This window comes from Nelumbo nucifera, chromosome 6, assembly GCF_055504915.1.
Source record: "Nelumbo nucifera cultivar China Antique chromosome 6, China Antique-T2T, whole genome shotgun sequence".
Lineage (NCBI taxonomy): Eukaryota > Viridiplantae > Streptophyta > Magnoliopsida > Proteales > Nelumbonaceae > Nelumbo > Nelumbo nucifera.
In genome coordinates, this window is record NC_142654.1 from 27,274,078 (window position 1) to 27,294,490 (window position 20,413).

The window sequence follows — 20,413 nt, forward strand, 5'->3', positions numbered from 1 at the left end:
AATAATCTGTGCCTTTGAGAAGTATCCTTATTTTTCTGGGACAACATTAATTTTCTTACCACACAAGTATACTCCTCATGTTCATATGGACCCTCTTCATCCTCCCCATCAGGTCCACAATATACTTCCTCCTCAATATCTTCTTCCTCCTCCCTTTCTACCATATTAACTGCCTTCCTCCTGGGACAGTCACTGGATCTATGTCCAACCTCATTACATTTAAAACATTTAATAGGAGCAGGCCTTGCATAAGGGTTACTGGGTTTAGGAGGGTTGGAAGGATTACCTCGAGTATGTCCTCCTGTAGTAGGCTTACCGACGTTACTTGTACTTGCCGGGTGAGAAGGTTGTGCTGCCGGAACTGATTTGTTCCTATCGACAGTTGCCGGCCTGTTGTCGCTCCCGCTGTACCGGCGATAATTATCACTGCGTACCTTGTCCTGGAACATTAATTCTGCTTTCAAGGCTAGGTTCCTTGCTTCCTGCACACTAAGAACCATCTGTACCCCAATTTTATCTCTGATAGACGGTCTTAAACCGCTTAGATAACGGGCTGCCTGCTGGTTATCACTTTCAGATAATTGATTTCTTTCAGCTAATCTCAAAAATTCAGATGTATATTCATTAACACTACGAGAACCCTGCGCACACCTCTGATAAGATTCAAACATATATTGTTCATAGTCAGGAGGTAAAAATCTACCTCTGATTAATTGTTTCATGCACCTCCAGGTTCGAGCAGGACCCCTTCCTTCTCTCATCCGGGTCTCTCTCATCCGTTCCCACCAAACAGATGCGCCTCCCTTTAATCGGAAAGCTACTAATTTTACCCGTCGTTCCTCTGGTATTTCCATGTAATCAAAGAACCTATCGACTTCTGTGATCCAATCCAGAAGTCCCTCTATACCAAGATCTCCACTAAAAGTAGGAATATCTACCTTGAGTTTAAATTCATCATTATTCCTACGGGGGTTGAAATTACCTTGATTGTGCCAATTTCTACCGTTTCTGTCGTTGTCGGGAAGAATTGGAGCACCACCAATTTCGAAATCATCATCACTGTCGTCGTCAAGAACTGGACGTTGGGATGCAGTAGCGACGGGTGGTCTGTCGTGGTCGTCTCCTGCGATCTGCTGTGGATTTTCCCGGAATCGTGGGACAACCTCCCGTAACAAGGTTTGCAGTTGTTCAGTCACCTCTGCCAACTGCCGTTTGATGTTACATGTGGCTGTACGCTGCTCTTCGATTGCTCTCCAAACAGCTGGGAACCCCTGATCTTCGTCACGGGGTGGGTTGCAACTGCTACCGTCTGGGTTGGACATGACTGGGCGAATTCCCTGCTCTGATACCACCTGACGCAGCGTGGACGCAATGAGAACCGGAGCTGGCTATGCAAGCACCGGGCGTTCGCTAGCACCTAGCGAATAACACCGATTTCTCTAGGAGAGAGAAAAGGTGGCGAAAATAGGAAGAAGAGAACTTGAAGAAATTCTGAAATCCGAAGTATGAATTGATTAATAATTCTGGGAAATAGCAATATTTATAATACATTGAGAAATTATAAAAGAATTAGGAAAAGAATTTAGATTTGATCTAAACATTTCAAACTTGTAGATATGATCGAACTCTTCTTGACTTGATCTCCCCCGTCCGATCTCCCTTGATCTTATCCATGCATGAATCTTGGATTATCTAGAATTCTTGAACTCTTGATGGATCTTGAATTCTTGAATTTTGATAATTCTTGAATTCTTGAATTATCTTGGGATAATCTTGAATTCTTGAATTATCTTGGATTCTTGAATTCATGATGTATCTTGAATTCCTGAATTATCTTGGATTCTTTGAGTTCTTTGGCTTATCTTGAATTCTTCCCATGAGTTGTCGCCCATATGATGAGATGGGCCTCCCTGATGAGATGGGCCTCCATCATGCCCCCTCGAGGATGAAGTGACGGAGCTCTATACGACGTCGATATCCTCAATGGTGTTGATTTCCATATTGAATGATTGCTCGACTTTGGCATTTAGGATGATTTTCATATAACTCACAAGCATTGTTTGAATCCCTTACAACCTTGTATTGGGACTTGCGAGTTGCGACCTTGCATTCTTACAGTATCGATGTCCTCCATGATGTTGATTCCAGTGTAGAATAGTAACTTGATCATTTGATCACCTGCAATGGCCTCCCAACGATTGTGTAGTAATGATTTCTCGACAAGTTTCTTTCCTTGAACAAATGCTCAATGTAGACTTTGACTTGTGGTCCAACAAAAGTAGACATTGCACATTGTCCCATTGTATTCAAGAACAATGAAGGGGATATACACTGTGATGACTATAAGACTCGATGTTGCAAACCCAGGATGATTATGTTCTGCTTGTTCTACATGAAGAAGAGGTCGTCTCATGTAGTATTTAACGCTTTCATCCCTTACAATTATGGCTCTGATTGTCCGAGTGACACAGTTTGTATTCACTTCCCCTAAGCACATATTGAAGGGACTTACAATTCCTTGATAGAGTTGACACTTCACACATCTTTGGTTGAGTTTATCAACAAGACGCCTCTTCATGCACATTACCCTGTTATGTAACTAATACATGAGAGACGTACATTGATAGACCATCTCCCACTTTTCAGTTTTCAATTTAGGAGGATGCTACTGGAAGCATCCTACTCGCACTGAACGTCTCGAAGGTTACTCAGCTCGTCAATTGGGGAGTCATGAAAGAACTTGGACTCCCAACATGACACAAATACTTTATCTTCTGTAAATATACATCAGAGCCGTGATTCCTCTCTTTTAGGTTTTAGCTGTCGAACTTTGAGCCGTAGGATCACGGAGAAGGACTGAAGACTTGAAGGATTGAAGGACTGAAGTTGTTGAGCCCCTGTGATGGGAAATCTACACTTGGCTGAAGACTTGAAGGATTGAAGCTGTTGAACCATCATAATAGTCAGGCCGGGTACGCTTTTCTCTTTTCTATCTCCTGTTTTCCATTTCACATGTTTAGGTTATCATAATAATTCAGGAAAGATTCAGATGGCCGTTGACATTGCAATGATGCACCATTATCCTCTGATGTTGTCCATCCCATCTTCGAGCTTTTCTTAGAAATTGATTTATTTATTTGTTTGTTTCTTGCTCATGTTCTGCTGGTGGGATTAGTGACACCCTTCCGATACCTTCCGCTGATAACTTCGGCTATGGTGGACTTTTGAAGACTCACTGGATCACTTCTCTTTTCTCTTGTAATTTATCTTCCATAGTAGTGAACCTTTGGTGATAGCTTTTGAACTAACCAATGCGAAACCAATCAATGAATGGCCTTAGACCCTCTACTCCGTTGGTGGTAGAAGATTCGGGTAAGTAAATACTTTTTGTTCCTTTTATTAATCTGTTATAATGCAAAGAACATCATCTTCCATCTTCTATGGTTGCACATGCATGGTTAAGCAGTGTAAGTGCTTGTAACTTCTCATTGGCACAACCAGCCATTAACACTTGACTAATTAATTAGTCTGATTTAGGTGTCACAACAATGGGTGCAGTCATGTCAAATCATTACCAGCATATCGCCAATGAGACCCTCATCTCATACACAAGCCCTCAACTTAGCCTCCATTTCTAATCATTCAAAACTACAGATAAGCCTGCAACAAAAAGTTCCAGTGGGAACACTGGTAAAGTCCCCAAAGCCATGCATTCTAGGATTTGAAGTGACCAAATTGCAAATTAACCATGTTCCAAATGTTCTACATGACTACATCTAGCTTTAGTACCTTTGATAAAACACTATCCCAAGTTTCATCAAAGAATTCATGAATCACCATTACCTCAACTACCAGTGTGACAATTTACAGAATAAATTAAGGTAGGAAATTTTGAAATATAATAGCCTCAATGGTGCACTTAATTTTGTAGTTGGCTCAAACGTTGGCCAGAGGAGACCTATTTTAAAGGAACCTCTAGCTGATAGTACCAAGGCCTAACTATGGAAAACAAATGAAAACCAAGTCAATCGTCGAAAAGGAGAGTTGCTACTTTCTATTTAAGTTTCAATGAAGTAACTGGATCCTATCTTACGGTTAAATGAATTATATGGATAGGGGAATATAAAAAATGAACGCTTCATTTTTTCTCTGAAATATCATAATTGCCATTACCATATTAGATCACATCTCCTCTGTATTCTCGACACGAAATGGTTAATTGTTGATGTAGCATCTCCACAATTATAACAGAAAATAAAATGTCCTCCCAAATATCGACACTCCTAGTTACAACCAAATCAATCACTTAAAGGCAACTTATGGATTTTCAAAACAACCTAATTCAGAACCACTCTTTCGAGAAGTTCGAGTAAAATCTCACAAAAACCAAACAATATACAATAAAAGACCATAAATTGTAAAAGATGAACAACCGAAAGAGCCAAATTAGGGATCAAGCCGAGCCACACACCTTTGAGGAACGAGCTTCCCAGCAACACGGTCCTACAACCAGATCTCAACTCCCTCGGCTGCCGACACCGGTGAAAGGTGAATGCGAGTCGTCAACAATAGAAACCCAGTCGCATTATACACTCTAGCAAGGTCAGACCTTTATTGTAGAAAATGCTCCTTTGATCCTTTCAAACTGTCCTCCTCCATTGTAGAAACACAAAGAATCTTCCAACAAGACCCTCATTGCCACTTCTCCTCTATGTGCTCCTCTTTCTCATAATATTGAATATAGAAACCCTAGCATTTCGCAGATTGAAATTAAATTGGCACAAAGATTTAGACAGTGATTTGTATAGTGATGAGATGTCAGTGGGAGGACTGAGGAGAAGATGAGAGGCAGAGAGAGGGATAGAGTGATAAACAATATAGAGAGGGGCGGGAAGAATAAATAAAAAAAAAAAAAAAGGTAGAGGAGGATGAGGTAAATGGAAACTAATTCATTTTGGTGGTTCCTTTAGTACAGCGGCTGTCGCTTTAGTTTATAGTGGCAGATTTAATTGACTGCCGCGATAGACTATTATTTTTAGCGGCAGGCGGCAGCCATCTTTTAGCCCCCTATCAAACTGCCGCTAGATGTTAAATATCTTGTAGTGGGCCACCCAGTTGCGTATAAATAGAGATTATTAATTTGGGTGTTTCTTCATTGCATTGCCGGAGGAGCTCTTGTCAGTTGTTTCAGAAATAGGCGGGTTGGGTTTGTTTTTAGTGCAGTTCTCCGAGCTGTTAAGATGAGCTTTACTAGCCCTTCAATATGTTCTGGTTAGTCTCTTCTTCCCTCATTCGTTATTGTCTTTAAGTCTTATCTGGCTTTGCATAAAGCGTAGTTTACTCTTAATAATAGAGTTCCATCCCCTAACCTAAGTAATGGATATTTGTCCCTTGGCTGCTTTGGGTCTTTTCTTAATCTAGCTAGGTTTTCTATATTGCTTTTTATAACAATAATGGGTTAATGATAAAATTTTTGCTCTATATTTCTTCTACGTACGTACGGTTGTTGTTTTGTTGTTTATGTGGTTAACTTTGGTGATGCAAAATATCAGGTAGTAGAGCTACAACTACTAGAAAGACATTCGAGTTTGGGAGGACCCATGTGGTTAGACCCAAAGGGAAGCACCAGGCTACGTACTATAGTTTGGCTACATGGCTCAAGGTATTATTACTATGTTTCACTAGAAAAGCTGCTACTTGAACAACGTGTGAGACAGGGACTGGGAATAATTACTTGTTTGTGTTTACTCTCTCCTCTATTAGTAACATTGGCAAGATATTATCTTTATCCCTTTATCTTGAGTATATACCTTGTGTTTGAGGAGTTGGCAACCTTTTTGTTGCAAAAAATAGGAGAAGATGAGTCAGAGAATGTCGAATCCCTTGCCCTGTTCTCTTGCAAGAGTAACTTAATTTTAAACTTAGCTTTCTTCAGCCATACATCCTTTTCATTAAGATTCTCATTCTGAGTGATTCAATGGGAGAGAAAACCGGTGCCATGAACTAAAACAAAACATAATTTTTTGTGCTTATCTTTCTCTCTTTTTCTCTAAGCTTTGCTTGGAAAGCTGCTTTGTATGTGGAAAGTGAATATGCTGAAACGCTTGAGTAGGGGACCTCTAGCTCACCACAAGAGTCACCCAGCCAACTGAACAAACAGACTAGTTTGGCCTCATATGTAAGTGTGACTTGCTTCCAAAGATATATTTATGCTAGCTTACAGTACTCTTTTCCCTATCCCAAATTATGATGGCTAACAATAAATCTTGACTCAAGTTAAAATGGAAGCTGTTTTGTTTGTTCAATACTTAAGCACTCATATTATAAACTTTGTAGTTTTCTGCCATTAGGAAGATACTCCATTTTGAGTGTGTTCCCAAGATTAAATAGATTGACACAACTGTAGCTGGTGTCTTGAAGTTATCTACTTTATTTTTTTATAATAAAAATAAATTTTTATTAAAATAAAAAAAGAAAATACAAAGGAAGATGACTAGCAGTCACCTGAGAGAAGAAAGAAACAAACTTCAACTCGAAACCAGCCCCACCCTCTTAAAAACACGAAATAAAACCACCCAAAAATCTGCTTCTCTTATTTCATAATCATAGAATATGTTATTTTTTTTCCTTCTGAGCAGATATTTTCTCTTTAACAGAGATATAAGAGATTTTCTCATTTTTCCATTGTTTTTGTGCAGCTGGTCCCAGCTCCTGGAAACCCTTCCTCTTCCAAATGTAAGGATTAGAAACATTTTTTCCTCTGTTTGTATAGATTACATTGTATATCAATGGTTACCATCATCTCCAATGATTGAAGAATTGCTTCCTGTTTTATTTGATATATTTATCATTTATGTTTTTTGAATTTCTATGATACAGATTAATGGATATGACCAACAGCTCCTACTCGACCTGTAGCAATCTTTGGTGGCTTTCCTTGCACTGCATGTAAGATAGATTAACGTTGGATAGGTTTGAAATCATTATCTTGTTTTGATTTTCTGCAAGCTTTGTTGTCCTTTGATGACTCATGCATTTCTTTTTGAAATGCTTCAAAGTAAAAATATGCAATTGGAGCACCACAAAACATATTCTAATGGTGCTTGTGCAATTTACATCAGGGTTTGGTGTAGGAGACCTTTCAGAAGATGGTCCTGTTGATGTGGAGGGTCTAGATGCTTCTGAAGCACATGTTGCAAACCTGTTGTCAACAGAGAACCCGCTGATAGTATGCTTTCATCTAGTAGCTTCGAGGACTCTATTAATCCATTGTGATAAGAAAAGTTCATATGTCTGTCTGTACTTGTGAAGTTGCAAAGATAGATGATTTTTTGTAGACATAATAATGCTTCATTGATTTGAAAAGTCTAATTCTTTGCTTGGTTATAAAGTTGTTAAAGCCTTTTTTAGCTATCAATTATTTTTGGCCAAAAAAAACATGTAAGGTTTGCTGCTTTCCCTGATAAATTTCTATGGTTCTTCCCTTTGATTCATTTATGTTTTAAAGTCAATATAATAACACCAATCGTTATTCATTATAAACCATGTACCAGAGAAAGAAGGGGCAAATGAAACCTTCATTAGTTTTCTCTTCTGCTGGGCATATCCTTACCATATCTTCCCTTAGTAACTAATTACATAATAAGATATCTTTGAATATCTATCACTCTATCTTGATATACTAGAATTGATGATATCTTACACCTAGCTAGTGTGCATCATAGTTGAGTGACTTAATGTTCTACATATAAACCATAAAGTTTTCAGGTTCAGTTCTTTCTTGCCCACAGATTCCACATAAAAACATAACATCAAGAACAAGCTTAGGCATGTTTTTTTATCAATAACAGAATCAATTTTAGTAAAAAGGAATAACTTTAGTACAAAGAAAGGGAAGGGATAAACCCTCATAGCCCTCCCCAACAGAAAGTAAACTTACAACACAGCCCAAAATAAGCTATTCCTTCGCACCCCTTGTTTAGCAAGCATATCAGCAAAGGCATTAGCATCTCTTCCGAACAAAAACAATTGTGGAATTTGAAATTTAGAATCTTTTATAGTAATGAGGGGTGGGAAGAGATGCTTCATTACTATGCAATTGCAGTTCCTGTTTATACTTCACTACTATGTAAACCAAAGAATATCCTGGCATGATTAACTTTACTTTGGTTTCTGGTTCGCCCAGGCACCCAACCTGGTCAGATGGTTGTACTAAAGAAAAAAGGTGAGAACTGTAAATTCCAAGACTTGGGGCTGCCTCCAAATTAAAAATTAGGGGGTTTTAGTAATTTCTCCTCAAATTTTTATAGGTTTTGTTCAGCTGGGAATAGTGACAAGTGGGGGAATCCATCACAATACAAGGGGGTACTATAGCACAGGTGAGGGTTAGGGACAATACATTCAGAAAAACAATAAAATTTTTTGAGGGGAAGCAAACCATAAATTTTCCCAAAAAAATTAAGTTGCTTCTATAAGCTGGTAGATGTAATATTTGCATTTGTTATCCTTGTCTTTAAGCCTAAAAATTTTCGAACCATGGGGTTGAGGGTTATCACTCCATTCTACCATAGTTTTACAGAGCATCAAATTTATCCACAACGTGACACTTATCTCATCTGCAATAGTTTTTCTTGGTGTTTCTTTTCAAATTTAATTAGTTATCTCACATGATATTTCTTTCTTTAGGGATTAGAACAAGGAGCTCTGCCTCGTATGGGGATCAATATGTGCATTTCATTGTCAGCATTCCAACGTAAGTTGTCATTCTTGTTGATCTTAAGAGTTTCCTGCTCGGTTTTTCTTTTTCTCAAGTTTGAGAAAGGAGTTTCTAAGGCACAAACACCATGCAGGAATTTTTGACTGAGAGACAGCGTATGCTGATTGAAGAGTTTGCCGAGGAGGAGGGAGAATATGATAAAAGGTGCTGCTGCTGTTGCATTTATATTGATTTTTGTACTTTATTTTGTTAATCGGATATTGTATTTAAGCAATTTGTTTTGGATATTATAAAAATTAATAATTTAAATAAAAGTTTTTCTATTTAAATTGATTTGTATGCATTATCTATCATGAGATTTGTATTTAACAGGTGCTAAAAAAATGTTGAAATCAAATTGATATAAATAATTAAAAAAAAAAACAATCAAAGCCGGCTGTCATACAACCGCCACCTTAGACATAAAAGAACTCTAAGACGGCGGTCCTAACCGCCACCTAAAAACGGAAACAACATATCGACGGACCTAAGACGGCAGTCCTGACCGTCACCTAAAACGGAAGCAACATATCGACGGACCTAAAGCGGCAGTCCAAAGAGCTCTAAGACGGCAGTCTTGACCGCCACCTAAGGGACCTAAGGCGGCGGTCCAAGGAGCTCTAAGCCGACGGTCCTAACTGCCACCTTTATTAACTCTAAGCCGGTGGTTATGACATACCGCTGGCTTAGGGATGATTGAACCGCATCGGACCAGTCCTTAAAGGAGGCGGTCTTTTCTGTCTAAACCGGCAATCTTGACCTAAGCCGGCAGAGGTTTAGGGGGCGGACTGAAGACCAAAGCCAGCGGTCTTCAGGCCGGCTTAGACCGATTTTCTTGTAGTGATAATTTTTCCTGAATCAATTCCCTGGCTATAGTTGATAAATTTAAATCTGATTTTTTTTTCATCTACAGCCGAAGATGGTTAGCACAGCTGTAAAAGGGATCTGTGAATTAACATGAAGACAAATGCTCCCCCATTATGCCACAAAAACCGAGACAACCATGTTGTAAAGTTTCAGCTCTTTACAATTTCATGCATTATTGCTCCATCTTTCTCATCTAAATTACAACGACAAACTTAAATATCACCATGTCGTAGAGTTTCCAGATGTGCCCTACTAGCCCACAGTTGATGCAAATACGCGGGAGTTGTTCATAACAAAATCTAGCTTCCCATGGTAAAGAATGAATCTTCCAGTGCACAGTGGCTTTCTTTAAGTCAATGAGAATCTTCTTTTTTACGTACAAGCCTCGTACCAAGTGGCCAGTTTGTATTTTCTCCTAGTTTGGCAGGACCTGGCCTGTGACACTGGCAAGGAAGTTAACTCTTCCTTCTACTGTTCCTCTAGGAAGTATGTGGATTTGCATATAGATTCTTTGTGTTCAAACCTTACCAACCATACCTGTGAGAGAATCTTTCCATTCCTCTAGGAGTATCCAACTCGACCGGTAGAACCAGGGCCCACCCTCTAGTGTAATAACTCTATCTTCGTGAGTGGTAAATGAGAATTCTAGACTGTGCCTCCTTCCAAAAATTGAACCGTTACAAGACCTGAGGTTTTCCTCTGTAGTCTAACATGGGTCGATAATGAATCTTCATTAAGTTGCTGTCTTGGAAAAACGCGACCCTTTAGGCTCCGTTTGATTTGCCAGAAAGAGGTGGGAAAGATGGAATATTCCTAAAATATTCCACTTTCCCTTGTTTGTTTTTTAAGACACACGAAAATGGGATGGGAAAATAGGGACACGTACTTTCTCAAAAACTGGGATTTGTTGTCTGGCTTGCTTGTTAAAAGAATTTGTTGTCTGTCTTCTCCACCTCCTATGCCCAATAGCAACATCCAAGCTTCCGGTGACATTTTCAGATAGATGATTGTCTCCACTTCCTATGCTGCAATCACAGTGTGCCCGACTTCCATGGTTTCCGACAACCAATGCCAATGCTCTCTCTCTCTCTCTCTCTCTCTTCAGCGTTTGATTTCCTTCTACCATTTTACTTCGATCAAGATATAACCTATTTTTTCTTGAAAAAACAGAGCTCTTTTCTTCTCTTCAACTCTCCATCTCTTACTCTATGTTATCTCCCCTGTCTACTGCATGGATACAATGATTTCCACCAAATGTTTCCAAACACCACTATCGTTCCTTCCATTAAAATTGTGATTTTTATAAATTATTTCCAAATGCACTCAACTCATTCTGATAATTAATTATTTTCAGAATTTATTCAACTATAGAAGAAATAGATGCCCTTCAACTGTAACAGATACAATGTTCAAAGCCCAGAAACCAATAAACGAATCCCAACTTTGGCAAGCCAGTACTGTTGAAGCCCAGCTTTAAATCTCCTCTAAACCTGAAAAATTGCAATCACCCACCGTAGTTCGACCAAATTCCCTGTCGAATACCTTCGCTTGGAACAGTTTCATCCAAGCCCATGTCACCAGTCGTGATCCCTATCATCTAATTTGGAGCCTATGGGCACTTGAAATCACTACAGGAAGAAAAAGAATTTATGAATCATGATACTATAGGACAAAGTGGGTTAAAGTGTCATCTCACAAATGCCATTTCATGGATAGCAATAGTCCGTTGTTATGTGAAAAATTATGGATTCAATGAGTTTGAAACTTTTTAGAGGGACAATTGATTTTTTGGAGCTAAATAGTTTTATTTTCAACTCTGATTTATGTCATATTTTCTCTCAATAATTTTCTCATAAACCAAATGATGGAAAATGAAAACTTCACACTTTCTCATCCCATCATTTCTCATTCCACCCAACTCATCCCGCAAACCAAACAGAGTCTTATTAGAGTTAAGTTTATGACTTGTTGCACTTCCTCGAGTGGTTCAAAGCTAGGTAGTTGGCTATTATCCTCCACATTTACTGCATGCAAGAAGTAGGATTCAAAATCACCCGCTGCATGCGTGGTGTTCGAAGCACCGACGATCTCTTTACCTTTTGATGACATGTTCAGCGGGTGGGAGCTTCACGTGATGGTTGTGATAGGAGCTACACTCCAACTATTGAGCGTTTGAGCGAATGAGGGTTTGTTCGACTCAAGACTTCCTACCCACTCTCTACCCACCGTGAATTGGGAGCCACAAATCTCTATTATGAATTAAGAGATGTGTGGCTCCAATTCATGACGGGTAGAGAGTGGATAGGAAAAGTTTGTAGGAAATCTTGGCCTAGTTTGTTCATCCTCCCTTGTACGTAAATTCATTTAATAAAACTAGTGAATTACTATTTATAAATTGCCATTTTTAAGACATTCATACAATCTATGGGTCCACATAAATTGACCCTTATATGTCAAACCCATAAAATTATACGGGTCATTAAATTCAACTTGAACCGTTTATTACATTAATTTAACCATTCTTATTCTTATTACTATTAATTTATTTTAGTATTTAATTTAAATTTTTTGTCATATAGTAATAATAATAACTAAATTTGTAATTATTTAAATATTTACTTAAAATATTTTTTTTCCAATCGAGTATAATTTTTATATAATAGATTTGTTAATTCACATTTTGCATTTAAGAATAAACATTAATGATTTGGCTTAACAATTTTAATGACTGTTAATAAACATTGATTATATTTAAGGTTTAATTACTGTATTTGGTATTTATTATGGAGAATGCTTTGAATAAGCATTAATGATAACTAATGATTGTTATTTCGTTTATTATTATTTATTTATTAAGTACTTGATGATTGTTATTATTATTAATTACTTCTATAAATAATTGATTGTTATTATTATTTACTTAATCCAATAATTTTTAGCAAGTAATTATTTGATTTAATTTGAATTATTTTATTTTTTTAATTATTTATAATAAACATTTAGGGTAGGCTCTTTATTTGATTTAAGAGACTTACCATGTTTTATCTAGACAATGACCTCATACTAAGCAAGGGGCAACTACAATATCATTTAATTTGAAATTTACTATTTAACAATAAAAAATCAATCTCCTGTTGAGCAATTCACCCCAAAAAAAGTATCAATAACTTTGAAATCATTAATCTATTTATAAAATAGTAAAATTAAATGGATGTTTACAATAATATCACCAATACTGCTTAATTAGGGATATATGAATGGATAAAAAGCATTTAAATGATATCCATTCAAAGAGGCAAAGAGGGAAGAAAATCATTCAAAGAGCTGCTAAGAAAAACAATCCATGCCAAACAACATTAGCAGATGCATCCATCCTCTGGAGTAAGAGATGAAAAATATATGACTACAATCAAGTCATCATCATGTATGGCTACAACCAACTGATAATATAATCAAGACTCCAAAACCCATCAAACAAAGGAAACATGAAAGAAGGGAGAATAATGGGACCATCCTGAGTATGGAAGTCACCTCCAAGTTAGGTGGCAACACTTCTTTTGGCCAATCATGGTTATGGATTTTGAGTCTAAGCTCTCCATAGTGCACGTAGACTAGGTAGAATTTATCTTTAAGAAAAAAGGTAGGGAAACACGTACATAACCTAATGGTATGTTTGAATTATGGGAATTGGGAGATAGAAATAGAAAATGTAGGTTGAAATTATAATTTTGGGCATGTTGATGTGTCAAATTCAAGTCAATTAGAATACTCATAGATTTTTAGTTCATTCATTTAGTGGTAATTTGAATATTTTTTTATTCCAAGTCTTTATTGAGTAATATAGATTAATAATATATGATGGTGCGCGATCTGACTACTCCTAGCTGGAGGACGATCTAGACTCCAGGTAGACGGTGAGCTGGATTGGTCTGCAAAACAATCTATCAGAGAACCCGGGGAAGCTAACCCAACGAGGTCGCTCCGATGCTTAAGTCAGTAAGTATGTTGTAAATGCAAGTTGAATGCTTGAGAGCTTGAGTGCTAGAGAGTAGAGTAATCACACGTACCTTTTCCTTGAGGTTTCTGCCTTTATATACTAGAGTAGTCGTGGGTCTCACGAAAGAGCTCCGGGATCTCTAGGGTGTGGAGATAAGGTTCGTTCCGCTTTTGAAGGAGAGGTATGTAGATAAGGCTTATCGTTTCACCTCCGACTCTGGCGGAGCCGAAACATGTTCTCATCGTGATCTTGGAAAAGTTGGGAGCTGTTAGCTCATCGTGATCTCGAGAAACTTGGAATCTATTGGAGAGGCCTCTGGAGTCGGTTACGTAGTGATTCGAGTCATTAGCTCCGAGGTGGTACTTCGACTCTTTAGTCTCGAACTGGATTGGATGCCAAGGTGCCTCTACACCGAGGTGGGTTTTGGGCCGAGGTGGCTGGATACCTGAGCTCCAAATGTTGCGAACTAGGCTTGCCAGGCTAAGTTGTCATCCCTTGATCAAATCGCGCCCACGTGTCCCCTTCTTGCTAGGTCGTGCCAAATCACCCTTCATCAATATATTATTAATTATGGAATCAGTAATAATAATAAGTATATTATTATTCCTATCATTTACTAATTTTATATTCTTATTATGTGTGTATTGATTTTGAAATAAGTAATATCAAATTATTTTTATTATGAAGTAATTAATTTGTTATAATTATGATTTTTAGTTAATTCCTGAAATAGTAAGCATTTATAATTCTTTTAGTTTAACAATAATGAATAATTGAAAGTTTATAATTTAACTATCACTAAATGAAATATTTATTGGAGAATAATAATAGTATTAATTACAATTACTAATAATAATAATAATATAAATAAGTAACACTAATTATATATTTATAAAATAATTAATATGAATTAATATAAATATAAAATGATTATATCCTAATTAATAATTAACATTATTCAAATACTTATTAATTATCATTAATTAATTAACATTCTGAAGTAATAATTATCATTTTTATAATAAAAGAATTAATTGTTAGTAAGTAATTATAATCAGTAACAAATTTTTATCAGAATTATTATTAGTAATAATTAATTATAATTGTTGATAATAATAATATACTTATATTAATTAATATAAGTATTAATTATAATTTTTGATAATAATAATATAATTAATTATTTCATATAAATGTATGAATTATAATTTCTGATAATAATTCTAATATAAATAATTAACATTAAATGTTTATTTTCAAAATAATTAATATGAGTTATTATAAATATAAAATGATTATATTCGAATTATTAATTACCATTATGAAAATCATTATTAAGTATAATTCCGAATTAATAATGAGAAATATTATCAACAATTAGTTAATATCAATAATTAAGTATTAGTAGTAATTATTATAAGAAATTATTATCAGTGAGTTATTATTATTAGTAAATAATAGCTGAAATTAATTAATTAGAAGTCATTAATTATTATTAGTACCCCTCTCTTTCAAAAAGTTGACTCATCATCATCGTCATCATCAATGACAACAACTTGATAAAAATAGGTAAGTATAATTAATTTATTTTTTTATCTTTTGGAAAACTGAATAAGAGAAAAATAAAATGATTAGCATTGCAAATGAAACATTATAAGGATTTTTGCAAAAAAATTATTGAATATAAAAAACCAATTATTCAAAAATAAGGTCATTAAATCAAAGAGTAATTAAAATTATTCAGTAAATAATAATTTTAAGAAATTAAAAAATAATAATTAATTATCTGTCTAAATTAAAACGAGTTATTTCAGCAAATAATTATAAGTAATTAATTTTTTTATTAACGTTTTGTTAATAATAATCAGTATTATTAATAGATTAATAATATATTAATAGTTATGAAATCAATAATAATAATAATAAGTATATTATTATTATTAACTATTAATATATTCTTATTATGTTTGAATTGATTTTGAAATCAGTAATATTAAAGTATTATTATTATTACTACTATTATTATTATTTTATTTTTATTTTTATTAAGTAATTAATTTGTTACGATTACGATTTTTAGTTAATTCATAAAATAATATTCTTTTATAATTCTTTAAGTTTAACAAAGTTGAATAATTGAAAGTTTTATAATTTAACTTTCACTAAATGAAGTATTTATTGGAGAATAATAATAGTATTAATTATAATTACTTGTAATAATAATGTAAATAAGTAACACTAATTATATATTTATAAAATATTTAATATGAATTAATATTTATATAAAATGATTATATCCCAATTAATAATTAACATTCTGAAGTAAAAATTATCATCATTAGTATTAGTAATAATTAATTATAATTACTTATAATAGTATAATTAATTATTTCATATAAATGTATGAATTATAATTTCTTATAATAATTATAAACTAATTAATTAACATTAAATAATTATTTTCAAAATAATTAATATGAGTTAATATAAATATAAAGTGATTATTTCTGAATCATTAATTACCATTATGAAAATATTTATTAATTATCATTTTGAATTAATAATGAGCAATATTGTCAGTAATAAATTATCAATAATTAAGTATTAGCAATAATTATTATAAGAAATTATTTTCTGAATTAATAATGAGCAATATTATCTCTAGTTAATTATTATCAGCAATTAAGTAATAGTAATAATTATTATAAAAAATTATTTTCAGTAATTAATTATTATCAGTGAGTAATTATTATTAGTAATTAATAACTGGAATTTATTAATTAGAAGTAGTTAACAGTAATTAATTAATAATTAACAATAATTGTTATTAGTAATTAATAGTTGTAATTAATTAATTTGAAGTAGTTAATAGTAATTATTATTAGTAATCAATAGTTGGAATTAATTAATTAGTTTAGTTGTTAACAATAATTAATAGCACAGTTTCCATTGTTTTAGGAAATGATTGAAAGTAGGAGCTTCCCACTTCTCACAACTCTACATGTTAGTCGGCTCTTTTCTTGAACTACCACTAATCAGAAGTTGACACATGTCTAGTGAGCTCTATTATTGAACCACCATTAATTAGTATTTGACACGTGTCCATTTTGTATAAATCTTTGGAGTGATAGGTGTCTGAATGTAGATGGGCCACATGTCTGACTGTAGGGGGATTTGGCCTGAAATCATTCCTTTAATATATATACCAGTGAATGACCCCGTACTAAGTATGGGGAAGTTGGGAAGTTAATAAACATTAATGATTTTTATCACCATTTTTATTACTATTTATAAACTGCCATTTTTAAGAAATTCATACAGTCTATGAGTCCACATAAATTGACATTTATATGTCAAACCCGTAAAATTATATGGGTCATTAAATTCAACTTGAACCGTTTATTACTTTAATTTAATCATTCTTATTATTATTTATTTTTATTATGAAGTAATTAATTTGTTATAATTACGATTTTTAGTTAATTCCTGAAATAGGAATTGCTTTTATAATTCTTTTAGTTTAACAATAATGAATAATTGAAATTTTATAATTTAACTTTCACTTAATGAAATATTTTTTGGAGAATAATAACAGCATTAATTATAATTACTTATAATAATAATAAAAATAAAATCAATAATAATAATAATAATAATAATAATGTAAATAAGTAACACTAATTATATATTTATAAAATAATTAATATGAATTAATATAAATATAAGATGATTATATCCCAATTAATAGTTAACATTATTAAAATATTTATTAATTATCATTAATTAATTAACACTCCGAAGTAATAATTATCATTGTTATAATTAAGGAAGTAATTATCAGTAAGTAATTATAATCAGTAATTAATTTTTATCAAAAAATCATTATTATTAGCAAAAAATAATTATAATTATTGATAAAAATAATATAATTAATTATTTCATATAAATATGTGCATTATAATTTCTGATAATAATTCTAATATAAATAATTAACATTAAATATTTATTTTCAAAATAATTAATAAGAGTTAATATAAATATAAAATGATTATTTCTGAATTATTAATTACCATTCCGAATTAGTAATGAGAAAAATTATCAGTAATTAGTTAATATCAGTAATTAAGTATTAGCAGTAATTATTATCAATAATTAATTATTATCAGCGAGTTATTATTATTAGTAGTAATTAGTAGCTGAAACCTAATTAATTAGAAGTCATTAATTATTATTAGCACCGACTCATCATCATCATCATCATCATCATCATCATCATCATCATCATTGACAACAACTTGATAAATACATAATTTGATAAAAATAGGTAAATATCATTAATTTATTTTTTCTCTTCTCGAAAACTGAATATGAGAAAAATGAAATGGTTAGCATTGCAAATGAAAAATTGTTTGGTTTTATGCAAAAAATATTATTGAACATAAAAACCAATTATTCAAAAATAAGGTCGTTAAATCAAAGAGTAATTAAAATTATTCAGTAAATAATAATTTTAAGAAATTAAAAACTACTAATTAATTATCTGTCCGAATTAAAACGGGTAATTTCAGCAAATAATTTGAAGTAATTAAGTTCTTCTATTAACATTTTTTAATAATAATTAGTATTATTAACAGATTAATAATTATGAAATCAGTAATAATAATAAGTATATTATTATCATCATCATCATCATTATTATTATTATTATTATTATTATTATTATTATTATTATTATTATTATTATTATTATTATTATTATTATTATTACTACTACTACTACTACTACTACTACTACTACTACTACTACTACTATTATTATTATTATTATTATTATTACTATTATTATTATTTTATTTTTATTAAGCAATTAACTTGTTATAATTATTGATGTAACGGTTTTTGGTCACTTTTCAATTTTTTTTTTTGCTAAGTACCTCGTCATTTGGTCTGCTCCCAAGTGGCATGTGACTCAAGAGGCTGAGGTGGAGCTCCCTGGTGGCGATCTGCCTGGTGGCGAATTGCCTGGTGCCGAGCTACCTGGTGGTGAGCTACCTGGTGCGGAGCTACCTGGTGGTGGGCTACCTTGATGTCGAGCTCCCTGGTGGTGAGCAACCTTGATGAGCTTCGTTGCTCTTTTAGAGGCCTGCAAGGAACCAAATGTCAGAGGACCCGGGGTGGCTAACCTGGTGAGGTCGCTTCGATGCCTAAGTTAGCACTTGGTAAAATAACCTTAGATTGCAAGAGAGTTGGAGAGTAGAAATTACCCCTCTCATCTCCCCTCCCCCCTGGAGGGGGGAGGCCTTTATATACTAGAGTCCTCGTGGGTTAGGTGGAGCAGTTCCTAGATTCTCGCCGTGATGGGACCTGCTTTCGTGTTAGGTGGGGATAAAGCCACCAACTAGTAAGGTTGCCCATTTCCGCCTGCTCGGGGAGTGGGTGAGCTAATATAGCTGTTACAAGTCATAATCCCGTAAAATGCGGGGTACGATGGTGAGCTCCTCGGGGTTGTCAGGTTGGCGCCTATGCCAGGCCGCTAGGTCGCGCATGTGCCAGGCCGCCAGCTTGTGCCAGGGCCAGGCTGCCAGCTCGTGCCAAGGCCAGGTCGCGCCAGGGCCAGGACACTAGGTCGTGCCTGTGCCATGTCGCACCTGCGCCAGGCCGCGCCTGGTTGGACACCATCAACTTAGCAAAGGCAAGTTGTTGCCAAAGTGGTCCCGGGTGTCACCTAGTTGTTCTGAGGTGCTAGGTGTCACAAGATCATTGGAGGGCCAAATCCACCCTCATCATTTGCCCCCCACTCCCGAGCTGAAAGTAACTCAGCGAAGGGAGTAGATTTCTCCTTTTGGCTCGTAATTCGACGAGCTCGTAACCGTTGATTCAGTTTCTTAGGCTTTGGGAGCTGCTTGGAAGCGAGCTGCCCGTAAGGTGCCGAAGTCTCTGCCAGTTCAATATTTTAGCCCTTAGGGTCTAGGAGTGACTTGCAGCCCACTCTCCTTGGCTTCGCCCATGCCGACGAGGCAGCTGGGTCTTGTGTAGTATTGTAGCTCTTAGGGTTTGGGAGCAACTCGTAGTCCACTCCTAGACTTTGCCCATGCCGAAGAGGTAACTGGGTCTTAAGTAGTATTGTAGCCCTTAGGCTTTGGGAGTGACTCGTAGTCCACTCCTAGACTTTGCCAATGCCAAAGAAGCGACTGGGTCTTAAGCAGTATTGTAGCCCTTAGGCTTTGGGAGCGACTCGTAGTCCACTTCTAGATTTTGCCCATGCCAAAGAGGCAACTGGGTCTTAAGCAGTAAAGAAGTCTTTTATTAGTTCGTCAGTTCATGCCTGGGCCAAGCCGCCAGGTTGGCGCATGTGCCAGGCTCCCAAACTGCCAGGCCGCACCAGGTGGGCGCCTTAGAGCTACTTAGTCTGTTAGTTCCCTGCATAGTCTTTGAGTTCATAAAAAAAAGGGGAACTGTAAAGCGAGAGCTTCAGTTTCTAAAAAGTGAGGACTTAGCTTTTTGGGAGAAGAGGACTTAGCTTTTTGTAGGATGAGAACTTAGCGTTTTGGGAGAAGAGGACTTAGCTTTTTTGTTGGACGAGAACTTAGCTTTTTGTAGCATTCCCATAGGCAGCGCCAAATGATGTAACCGTTTCTGGTCACGTATCAATTTTTTTTTGCTAAGTACCTCGTCATTTGGTCTGCTCCCAAGTGGCATGTGACTCAAGAGGCTGAAGAGGAGCTCCCTGGTGGCGAGCTACCTGGTGGCGATATGCCTAGTGGCGAACTGCCCAGTGCCGAGCTGCCTGGTGG